Raw genomic sequence first — 12,210 nt, 5'->3', positions numbered from 1 at the left:
ATATCCATGCTTAACTATAGCCTGCTTGGGGAAAGTGAGAAGAGGAAGAAAGGGGGTGGGGAGAATAAAGTAAAAAAAAAATACACAGTAGAGAACAAACAACAACAACAACAAAAAAAAACCCTATGAGGAAGCAAGAAAAGATGGACAATTCTGAATCCAATGTGTTCTATTATTATTTATGGAAATGAAAATTTATTGTTACACACTTTGAATCTTTTTTATATTCTGCTGGCACACGACAATTTTTATTTTTATTTTTCTATTTTTTTACTTAAGTTTTAAATAAAGTTAAAAATACAGTCTGCCCTGCCTTTCAAACTTTATCACGTATTCTTTCTCCCTGTGTATTCAATACTTCAGCCAAAGTGATGATTCAGCAGCACTTCTTCAGATTCCCTGTAGTTTCTCACCCCACGGCCTTTGTCCACGTTCTTCCCTGCGCCTGGAATGCCTTCACCCACCCATCCCCTTCAGATGACTGATTTCTCAGCTCTCCTTAAAATCCCCCCTTCCTTGGGATCTTTTCCAGGAAGCTTTTCTTTACTTGATGCCCCAGTTGGTCATTAAGTCTTCCAGCAGGCGCCTTTTCTACTTCTGGGACGTATTTAGCCGTCATGTCGTACTTGTCATATCCCTCTCCCATATATGGAAGCTACAAACGTCTCCTAATGGCCGACAAAGCGTTCTGCTCCCAGTAGGTACCTGTTGATTTTTGAACTATTAGATTGAACAAACATTATTTGTTTCTATACATCACATGTTTGTTTCTAGTTCACCATATGGATTTTGAGGATTGGGCTCCTTCGAACTTGTCCCATTAAGTTCCTACTTTGATTTTATTTTTGCCCCGATCCCCATTCGTTTGTTCCACGTGTGGTGGAGAACGAGAGCCCCGCCCGCCAGGCCAGGGGGATTCCCCACGTGGACTTCAGGTATCTGTGACTCTTTCCAGTAAATCTGCTGGAAACTTATTTGATTGGCTACGAGCTAGAAGTGAGTGTTCATTCAAAAAGCACAAGGTGACCTCAGAGTGACCCGATTTCCTGCGCGGCTACATTTGAATGTAGGGGAAATAACTGCTATGAGCCCCCCGGCGAGGGGAGCGCCAGCCCCCGCTCTCACCCCCGGAGACACGAGGCCACCCCCACGTGGCTCATCTATTGCTTCTGTCTCTCTGGGATGATTCATTCTTGCCTTGGTCAGTAGTAAAATGGCTTACATCGGGGCTCTGGCAGTTTCGGATGCTTGGGAAAGGCATCCAGGACCAGAGACTGGGGCAGCTGGTCCTGGTGGCCCCAAACCTTGATCCTAGACCAGCAATGGATTTACCCCAAGATCCCGGTTTCTGCAAACAATTCCATGCACCAGCTGCACCAGCCAGAAGGGAACTGGGTACCTTTGTGCCAACTGCTTTCCATTTAAGCCCATGCTCCCCCAGGCCCCAGGTGGTATAGAAGGAGGTGCCCCTGTTTCCAGGGCTGTGCTTCCTCCGGCTTCTCCATAAATCTCCTTTCAAATAGCACATTGATGACAATTGATGAAATGCTCCTGGTGCTAATCAGAGCTATGGATGACACTGAAGTGATAGCAGCCGGCGCTGATATTGAGGAGATAACTGGGAAATGATATTGGTGGGACCCATCCCAAAGGGAGCTTGGGCTGTGAGCCTGAGGGGAGACCCTAGTCCAGTCAGTCCAGGGAGCTCCCGGGACCCTGAGCCAAGGAAGTCGGGTCCTGACTGACCCACCAGCATCAGAGGGAGTGGGACCTGGGCCGTGAAGACGTGCTCTCTCTATACTTTAATACAATGATTCCCACATCTGTTTTGGTAGAGGGATGAGAGTTTCCTTTTGGCTCTTCCCCTTTCCTAAAATGTGTTCACTGCCTCCAATGCACCCTTTCTGGGCCTGTGCCAGGTGCCTTACTTTTATTTCTTTTGAATTTTAAATTTCAGTTATTCTTTCTAAACAAATATGAATTTTTTCCATATAGATATAACAGGAAGAGAAGATTATATGATAAATAATGAGTGTCCATCGTGTACATCTTTTTTACAAAATACACAATCAATTGTGTTTTGTTTAAAGCCGTCCTACTTGCCTGTGTTTCCCCTTGACATTCCTTCTGTTTTCTTTTGTGACTTTAAAAAATATCCTTTTATAATCAATTCTCCTTTTGGTCCCTCCCTCTTTCTCCGATGACCTGGAAACGACGGCGACGTTTTGTGGACCGCAGGGCCGTCCAAAGGGGCAGGATTCCACGCGGGAACCTCCGGTGGCCACCTCCAGAGGAGAACTGCTTTGAAGTGACACACAATACAGAAAGGGGAAGCCATCTGAAGGAGAAGTGAAAGGCGGTGAGGGAGAAACGTCTGGGAGGAACAAGGCTTGGTTGACCACTATTTATTATAGAGAATTGTGTGTTTTGAATTGGCCGGCTATTAGCGACCTCAGCTGCTGAGCGGATGCCCGAGGAAATGGCCCACGGTCTCCATTTGCAGGTGGGCTTCAGCGGTGGGCTTCGGCGGCCTGCTTCGCTCTTCAGGTGAATCCGGAGGAAGCGTGGAAGCTAGAAATGCATAAAGAGCTCAGATGGTGGGGAAATAGAGAAACTAAAGCCAAAATCAGGAGGGAGCTCACAGGCCAAGCGACAGAACTTTGGGCATCTGATTGTCTTCAATATTAAGCTTGAGGGGATTTCTCCAAGTCATTTGGGGCCAGATTCCTTTAGAGATGAATCATTTTCATGGATTCATCCCATCTCTCTCCATGAAGAGGGCAGGAGGGGCGGCATGGAAGCCCAGGGGAGTAATAGAGTGGTCTGCTCAGGTGCTGGCGTGCTCAGTGAGTTCCATAGACAAAGCAAGGTCGGGGATCTGAGGCCCCCTCTAAATTTGGTGCCTCAGACAAAGTCCTCGTGGCCTGTCTTAGTTATGTCCCTGGCCCTAAGGATGGGGGAAATGAGAGTGACCCCAAAAGTGTATCTCCCCAAGATACAGATCCACATCCTTACCTCTTACTCGGCCTTTATCCAGAGCAGCCACCACGCAATGAATCAAAGAGTTTGGTTTGTTGTCTCCTATAAACATAGGGGACAAATCAAAGGAAGCAGAGATGCTCTGATGTTCTGTGGCTGGGTTCGCTTAGTGGAAAGGAGAGGAGACCCAAGCTCGGGGGGAGGGCGGTCCAAATATGGACCCGAGGACTGTGGGCCAAAGCCTTCCTCACCTTTTCCACAAAATCCTCTGGCATTAAACCCAAAGCTGAAGTGCTTGTCCTCTGCAGCTACTGTAGGCAATATATGGTCTTTAAAGCTGCAGAAACTGTTCTGGATTCACTAAAGTGAAACTAAAGTGAAATTAGGGAGAATTATTACACATATTTGAACCCAGGCAGTCTGATTCCCAAACCACCATGTTTTCCACTAGAGACCCAAGGCAGACTACTACCTGCCAGCAGGACCCCCCCCCCAAGAGTAAATGCCCACAAAGATGGGGCAGAAGGGCAAAAGTGTAAAACTCTCATCAAAATGCTTCTCTACTCCAAAAATCCAGAGTGAATCCCCATCACCTCCAAAATATCATCCAAGCTGCAGCCATTTGAGGCTCTCTCTAACCTGGTCACTACATAGCTAGCATTCATTAGCCAGCCACAGATAACCATTTGATCATCACCAGCTCAATTACTATTATATGCTATTATTATCCCCATCTTACAGAAGAGAAAATTGAGGCAGCTAAAGGACAAGTGATCCGTTAGCACCTCTCTTGTGCTTCTCACAATACTGGATCCTAAATCTAGAGCAGACGCAGAAGGAACCCACAGAATCTTATCTTTTCCTCTATTTGTTGTGTACAAAATGACGCTGAGATTCAGAGAGGAAAAATGCCGATCCCGTGTCATATGGGAAGCCAGTGACTCTGCCTTCCTCTCTGGTGATCTTTTCAGTATATCTTTTGCTCAATGGATGTTTATTGGATTAAGGGATGCAAATGTGGCTAGTCCTGTAGCACAAGGGAATATGAATATTTGAAAAAGGTTTTAGAATTAACACTAAAGATATAATAAGCTATAATATAATATAATATATAATAAGATATAATGAGGCAGAAGCACACTAAAAACTATCAGGTTGAAAGTGGTCATGGACCGGTCAAAATTTAGGATGTGAAAATCATACAAGTAATAAAGAGAAATTCAATTGAACAGAAGGAGTAACTGGTTACTATTTTAACTTACTTTGTGCCCTATAAAATTTAGTGACCACATTTTCCTCTTCCTTCTCTCACTCCCATCTTTTCCCTCCTCTCCTCCCCTTCCTCCTCTTCTTTTTTCCTCCCTCTTCATTCTTCCCCTCCCCTTTTCCTCCTCTCTCTTATCCATTCCCTCTCCTTTTTTTCCCTCCCCTTTTCTTTCCCTCCCTTTTCCTCCCCCCTCCTCCTTTCCTTTTCCTCCTCCTCTTCCTCTTTCTTTTTCTCATCTCCCTCAGATTTCCCTATTCATCCAGAATGGAAGTTTAGAGGCTACTCACCACCATGTGGGACAAGAGCTTCGAACAGTTTCATTTCTAATGGAGCTTCCTTTCTTTCTTTCTTAGGCAATATGGTTCCCTTCCCAAGCCCACTTTTGGGTGCTCACTATGTTGATGCCAAATTTAGTGTAGACACTCAATTAACGAGCCCATTGCCACTGGAAATTCCCAAGCCCCAGAGACCCAGCAGCCTCCCTCCCTGGAAGCTGGGATCCCAGGTGTCTGCCGCCAAATCCACACAAGCACTATCTTCAAACAGACTTTTCGGGACTGGAGGGAATGACAAAAGCCAGTGACTGACAGCTGAGCAGAGTAAAATGACCAAGCCAACATTATCCAGGGATCTCTAGGAAGTTTCACTTTCTTCCCCTGTGGAGTCAGTTCACCACATGATGCTCCATCACCAATGTGGGCTTAGTGACAAAAAGCTAAGCCTGAAAGGAAAAGCGCCGCTTCTGGTCCGGCCTCCTCTGTTGGTTCTAGGAGCAATGAGTCCTTTGTGTCATGGGAACGTGCTGGACTTGGAGCCTGGATTCAAATCTCCAGTCCGTCTCCTACTCCATGGATCTCGGGCAAGTCCTTTACCAAGCTGAGAGGTGGTTTCCCCATTTGTAAGGAAGGGTTTGGCCAGATGAGCTGCAGGCTTTTTTCCTTTCTAGGTTTCTTAGATTCCTTCCCTCTGTGGACCTTCTTTCTTCCAGAAGAGGCTGAGTTTGGGCTGGAGGAAACTGCAGCTCTCGGTGGGCCTCCGTCCATTGAGAAGAGCCAGGGAGCGATCTCAGTGAGCCAAGGACCCTCCCCGGCTCAGCTCTCGGCCATGGGGTTTTGTGGCACTTCTCTGAGCTTCCTGTTGTACGGGCCCACTTAATGCGGGGATTGAGACATCAGGGACCTCCCAAGGCAGAGAGGTCCAGGGCCCTGCTCCCCTCACAACAGCAGCGCTCAATCACCAGCACACAGCTTCAGGGCCCTGCCAGCTCCTCGGAAGGCGCAACATGGCTCCCTTCTCCCCGAACAAGTCGCCAGGTGGTTTTTCTCCCGGCGCTTTCCAGGCTGAGAGCCACCATTGCCTTTTCCAGGACGACTCTGCTCTCCCAGAATGCTCTGGGCAAACTCCCCCGCGGCTCACAGAGCCAGATGCAACGTCCGCTACCTGCAGACTACTACCTGCCAGCGGGACCCAGCAGCAAGCCCGGCTTTAACGAGCTGGATCCAGCTCAGTTACCGGCGGGCTCCGAGGATCCCCGAGCGTTCTGGATGATTCACCGCATGATGTGCCAGGCGACCGCCCCCGGCCACTGCTGCCTTTGATTTATCTGTTACTAACGAAGGCTTCTTTCCAAGGTCAGGAGGCAGCTAGGATGCTTCCCGGGGGCCGGATTAGGATGTGTAGACAAGTAGGAGACATCAGAAGGCAAAGTGCAAAGGAGCTTGGGCCCCTCCAGGGATGTCGCTTTGGGTAGTTCGGATTTAGTTACTGTGCACACAGCCTCTCCCCGGGAAGCTTCCTGAGGGCAGGGCAGCCTTGCTTTTCCCTGTTGTGTTCCCAGCCCCGGCACAGTCTGTCACATGTGGTAAAGCTATAAGATCAGAGCTTGGCAGCTGGAGGCCACCTCCAAGACCATTTAGTGCAAGCTCCTCGTTTAATAGATGAAAGATCCGAGGCCCAGGAAAGCTGAAAGACTTTGGTATGTACAATGTACCTCTACCATGGTAGAGGTAGAAGGCAGGCAGGCAGGCAGGCAGGCAGGCAGGCAGGAAGGAAGGAAGGAAGGAAGGAAGGAAGGAAGGAAGACAAGGAGGGAAGGAGGGAGGAAGGAAGGAAGGCAAGGAGGTGGGGAGGGAGGAAGGTTATTAAGGGAACTGGATAAGCAGTTCTGAGTTTCATGGATGAATACTGGGCTTGTGCTCAGAGGTTTATTGGTAAGTGTTTAACAATCAGCTCTCTAAAAAAGTAAAGGAGTTCTATACACAACATACTTAAGTTTAAGGTGCCTTATTAACATTTATTCTATTACTTTCTTAAGTCTAGACAACCAATAAAACAGCAAATCAAATCAAATCTGTAATATTTGCAGCTTTCTAAGGGGAAATGCACACACTGGAAATTTAACAATCAGCTCTCTGAATCCGGCTTGAGCTGGTTCCATCACAACCTTGTGTGGCTTAGATTTAAGTACAACTCAGGAAAAGAATGATAAGCTCATAGACTCATGGAGCACAGGAGTTGTGAAGTACCTCAGAGATATCTGGGTCCATTAGTCCCAAAGTCCCCTCAATGACGCCCCACCAAGGGCTCCCCAGCCTGTGCTCAAAGACTTTGCAGACCAGCATCTCCCAGCAGCGCTGCTGCACTCTCAGGCAGTCCTAAATGAGAAGGATTTTCCTGATATTGGATTTAAATGTGCCTCCCTGTGACTTCTCTCTGTGCCCCCAGTCAACAGAAGACTGGGATCTCCTCAACAAAAGAAGCCCCCGGGCCGCTCGACTCCAGGCCAAACAGTCCCAGTCCCTTCACAGTGTCCCTGTGGACCCTCAGTGTGAGAGGCCCCTCACCCCCATGCTTCTCCTGGAGGCTGCCCGGCTGGTTTTCCTGCACTGTGTCGCCCTGTCTTCCAGATGGGACCTGAGAGGAGCAACAGGATTGTTACATCCATTATTTGGGGGGAATATATTTCAATTAATGCCTTATCTTCTCTCTGAGGAAATGCCATCACCATATTGATGTCACTTTTGATCCTCTTCAAGCACAAAGGACAACAACCAACTATTAAAAAAAAGAAGAAGAAGAAACTAGTCTAGCATGCTTAGAGAAATGGACCCAAGGCCTTGAACTTAGTACCATGGAGGTACCAGCAATCTAGGCCCTGGGGTACAAAGGATGGACATATATGACCCAAAGGGAGGAGCTAGAAAAAGTGAGGGTCAACTGAGGCACAGATCGAGTGCTGAGCTTGGTAGGAAGTCCAGTAGAAGGCTCCTTTCTCCTTGGCTACAGGGATTCCTCAGCAAGGATTGCTAGGACACAAAAGAAGACTTCTGAACGGGCTTTCATCTGCCTGAGGGGAAGGATCCGACCCATGTGCTGACATTGAACTGGTTGGATCAGTCCCTGGGACACTGCAAAGTCTCCTGGCAATGGGTCCAATAGGGTTGGTCTGACTAAGTAGATAGAGGGAGAATACTGGCTTTCCAGATCATGGCCAGTTGTTATTTGGCCAACACACACACTCACACACACTCACACACACACACACACACACACACTCACACACTCACACATACACATACACTCATACACACATACACACACTCACACTTACACACACACACTCACACACTCACATATACACATACACTCATACACACATACACACACTCACACACACACACACTCACACACACACTTACACACACACACACACTCACACACACACACACATACGTTCTCACACACACACACTCACACACTCATACATACACTCATACACACATACACACACTCACACTTACACACACACACTCACACACTCACACATACACATACACTCATACACACATACACACACTCACACTTACACACACACTCACACACACACACTCACACACACTCACACTTACACACACACTCACACACACACACACACTCACACACACACACACTTACACACACACTCACACACACACACTCACACACACACTTACACACACACACATCTCTCCCCCATAATCTGATCATCTCAGTCCACAGTTGATAAAAATGCTGTCTTATCTCCCAGCCTTCCCTTTACCGCGACTTCCCCCTGTGTCCCCAGCAGGTTTCCGGAGATTGCTTTCATGAGGGAGTCGGTACAAATTTACAATATCGTTCTTATCTCTCGCTGAGTCTCTACGGTTTCATAACCTTCCTTCTATCTTTCTACTGGTTTTAAACTGTTTCCATGAATGCAGACAGCCTAATTTCCATCACTCATTAACTTCTATGAAATGCTCTTTCAAACTTTTTCCCTTCGGGCTTTTATGTCTGAACGGTAACAGGTAAATAAAGTCAAGTTATGCAAATGCTCTGGCTTTGCCAGTCCCGTCTGCCGTGTTCTCTCCTCTCAGGCAGTCATCTCTTCCCTCGTTCGAAAGATCTGAACCCAAGGCTCCACCCACCATTCCCCGGGATTCTTTTGATCAGAAGCTTTCATGTCAAAATGGGTGCAGTCCCCCAGAGCTCCTCGAGTGCCCCTACATTCAAGGCATTTTCAATCTTCATCTCGGTTATTAATAAGATAAATTTCTGTTCGTCACCGAGCAAAATCTCAACTTGAGCAGAACGAGACAATTGTGTGACGTCAGCTCATAAAAGCCCAAATCTTTTAAAAGGGAGGAACTCTCTTAAAGAAAAGAGTATTCTCACGGCTTATGATCTGTTTTACGTGTCTTAGAAAAGCGAAGGGTTTTTCTACCCTCGTCAGCCAGAGCTCCCATTCTGAAAACAAAAAAAAGTTTTAAAATCTGCCGTAGTGAACACCCATCTGTGTGACAGTATACATTTATGTCATCCACACCATACACGTGATCTTTTTCTGCTCACTAACTCATCCAGAGCAAGACTGGTTTCCTCTCAGAGTTCTAGAGCTTCCCTCAAGGGAATGAAGTGACTTCCTTTGCTGCCATAGGCTCGAGCCCCTTTTAGTGGGTTCTACTGACTCTTAGCCGGGAGGGACTAACTCTACCAACTAATACCGTTAGGTTCTACAAAGGAGTATCTGCTTAGAACACATGTCAATGCAATTAGTAGATATGGCAATAACAGAAGTAGAAACTCTTCTTCCCGATACCGAGGGGCGCAGTTTTTCCTATGGCACCCAACCTCTAGGATGAAAAGGCTCAGAATTAATTCAGTTTTTACACAGCATTAGTCCTATCAATGTGCATGCCCAAATGCGATATCGCTGTCCCATGAATCCTTATTTCAGCTGCCACTGGGTTGGTCCCAAAGGTTGCATTTTGTCCCTCAGGGCACGGATGCACCTTCCAGACTTCTGGACCTCGTGTGGCTAGCTCTTACAAAACCCAAAGGTCACAGCGTCCAAATTAATCTCCTTCACCGAAAAGAAAAGAATAAACGGTGTGGCAAAGAAGCAAGGCTGTACATCGGTCAGCCTAGGGAAGAGAGAGCCCTAATGCAAGACCTCTCTCCTGACAGCCTTACACCTTGTTTGAGACCCTCAGCCAAGGATGAGAAGCCAAACCAAGAGAAGAGGGCTCGATAAATGCAATTCAGAAGCCTCCCCCTCCTCCTCTGGGTGTGGTCAACACTCTGTAACCAACTGGGGAACGGTTTTGGGGGCTCCACAGTCTCCCCAAGACACTTCTAACATTGAGTCTCCCAGAAGCAGCTTCCCAGCCTCTTCCACTGGGGGGAATTGCATGATGTTCACTCTGTACATGCTTTGAAGAACTGACCTCAGTGGCCTTTCTCTGCTTTATATATATATGTGTGTGTGTGTACGTACATATACATGCATAAACACATACATATGCAAACAAACATAAAGGGAGAGAGACAGAGACAGAGACAAAGAGACACAGAGAGAGAGAAGGAGGGAGGAGGGAGGAGAAGGGGACAGAGGGAATATTGTTCTTGGAGTTAGAAGAGCTGGTTCAAATCTCACCTCTGACCCAGAGTAGTTGGGTGACCCCTCAGCTTTTGGCTCTTAACTAAGTCTGGTTGTAACCCATGTCAAGGGAAGAAAGTTTCTATCTATAGTCTCAGATCCTTGGTGCTTTCCTACCTGACCCGTGTTCATGCTCAGCATCACGTTACTGAGTGGCCAACGACATGGACGTCGGGGTTTACTTATCACGATAAACTCATGGGGCAGCTGGGTGACCTCATGGACAGAGCCCAGTTCTTTGGAATCAGGGCACCTGAATCGAATCCTGCCTCAAGATTTACTTGATGTGTGACTATGGACAAGCCATCTGACCTTTTCTCCTCTGTAAAAGGAGGCGATCGGACTCCATGGCCTCTCAGGCTGCTTCTAGCTTGAGGGTTGTAGCCTGCCATTATCTAAATCTTGCACAATGTGATAACTATGGAAATATGTTTAAGAGGATTGGACATTTTTAACCTCTATCAGATTTCTTGCTCTCTTGGGGAGAGGGGAGGTAAGAGAGGAAAGGAAAAAAATTCAGAACATAAAGTTTTACAAAAATGAATGCTGGAAACTATCTTTATGTGTATCTGGAAAAAAATAAAATACTATTGGAAAAAGTTAGATGACAATCACTCACCTTAGTAGGGCATTTGGAAGTTTATTAAATCATTAAATCTGATTTTATCCTCATAGATGCTCAGTTTGGTTTTTAATTTTCTTTTTTTTTGTTTGCTTGTTTATTATACAATTAACAAACATTCACAAACACCATCATTCAATAAACAAAGAACAGAATCGCTTGCTACAATTCCACAGCCTTCTGTTACGTACCTGTTTTTTAAAGCATATATTCAATGTCCCAGAAGTAGCAGAATTGCCTTAGTTGTTCATTTCCCCTTTTGAATTTCCTTCTCTTTTTGCTCTGTGTTTTTGATGTTTCGCTAGCATTCTTTTCTTTCTTCTCTCCCCCCCGCCTCCCGAGAAGCCACAAGCAGAGCGCATTCCCACACGAGCAGCGTCTGACAACATACAGCCTGCTCGGCACCCCACGGTATCGCCTCTCCACCCAGAGCCATTATTCACATTTGCAGAGGGGGAAAGTGGCCAAGAGCTTGGTCGGGAGCTAGATTGCCTGAGAGCCCAGCTTTGAATGGCTCCATGTTGACCTTGCTGAGGTGGAGGAGAAAGAGCCTTTGGACTCTGGGGCCATTACTTGTGGGACCTTTTTTCATCCTGTGCCTCAGTAAAAAGGATGGTTTGGACCATGTGACCTCAAAGGTCCCTCTCACCTCACAGTCTCTGACCTGAGTGAAGCCATAGGAAGGGCTCCTTTTCATGAAGTTCGGTGATTATCCCTCTGGGTTGTTCTCTCACTAACTAGGTCCTCCTCCCTCACTCCTGCTTTTACAACTCAGCATGGGGATTAAAAGCAGAATTGGGGCTGGGGGCACAAGGAACATGGCGTGCAGCAGCAAGACCCTGAAAAAGACCAAATCTAGACTGAGAAAAATCAGCTTTGTTCCCCCAGATCCCTTGGGGAACAGATTCCCCAATGCTGAGTCCCAGAGCCCAGCTGCAGGGCCAGGGCAGGGCTGTTCCCCCCTCCAGCTCAGGGTCTTCCCTCAGTGAGCTCAGAAGCTGGTTTACAACCTGACATCATCAGATGACTGCAGGATGAGATTATTTGGAACAACTGGGAGAGGCTCCCTCTTGCTCGCACACACGCACAGAATTCCAGCCCCGCGTGACCTGGAATTTCATGCATCTGCCCCCAGCTGTTGAGGAACATTTCCATCGGTCGCCGTATCCTACGTATTCCAGGTATTTCGGGCCTCCCATTAGAAGTCTAGGCAAAGATTGCCTTCCCTGCCGTGTGGGGGCCTGTTCCCGAGCCGCAGCCCTGTCAGAATGTGGGGAAACTCCTTCTCCTGATGAGGGTCTGCGGCTCAGTCCTAGAAAGTTGGCCGGAGAACTGAGAGGGAATGAAGAAAGGGAGGAGAAAAGAGAGAAACAAAGGTGAACACAA

General features: G+C 47.2%; 1 long non-coding RNA gene across 1 annotated transcript; it reads right to left on the bottom strand.

Annotated features, from left to right (window-relative positions):
* Positions 1-239: 239 nt before the first annotated feature.
* On the bottom strand, positions 240-3,627 carry LOC127564388 (uncharacterized). The gene is made up of 3 exons (XR_007954250.1): positions 3,231-3,627; positions 3,016-3,081; positions 240-2,571 (listed from the first exon to the last, which is right to left on the bottom strand). It is a non-coding gene; the product is annotated as an uncharacterized LOC127564388 (long non-coding RNA).
* Between the last annotated feature and the right edge of the window lie 8,583 nt (positions 3,628-12,210).

Source organism: Antechinus flavipes, chromosome 5 (genome assembly GCF_016432865.1).
Source record: "Antechinus flavipes isolate AdamAnt ecotype Samford, QLD, Australia chromosome 5, AdamAnt_v2, whole genome shotgun sequence".
Taxonomy (NCBI): Eukaryota; Metazoa; Chordata; class Mammalia; order Dasyuromorphia; family Dasyuridae; genus Antechinus; species Antechinus flavipes.
This window is presented reverse-complemented; position numbering and strand designations above follow the sequence as displayed.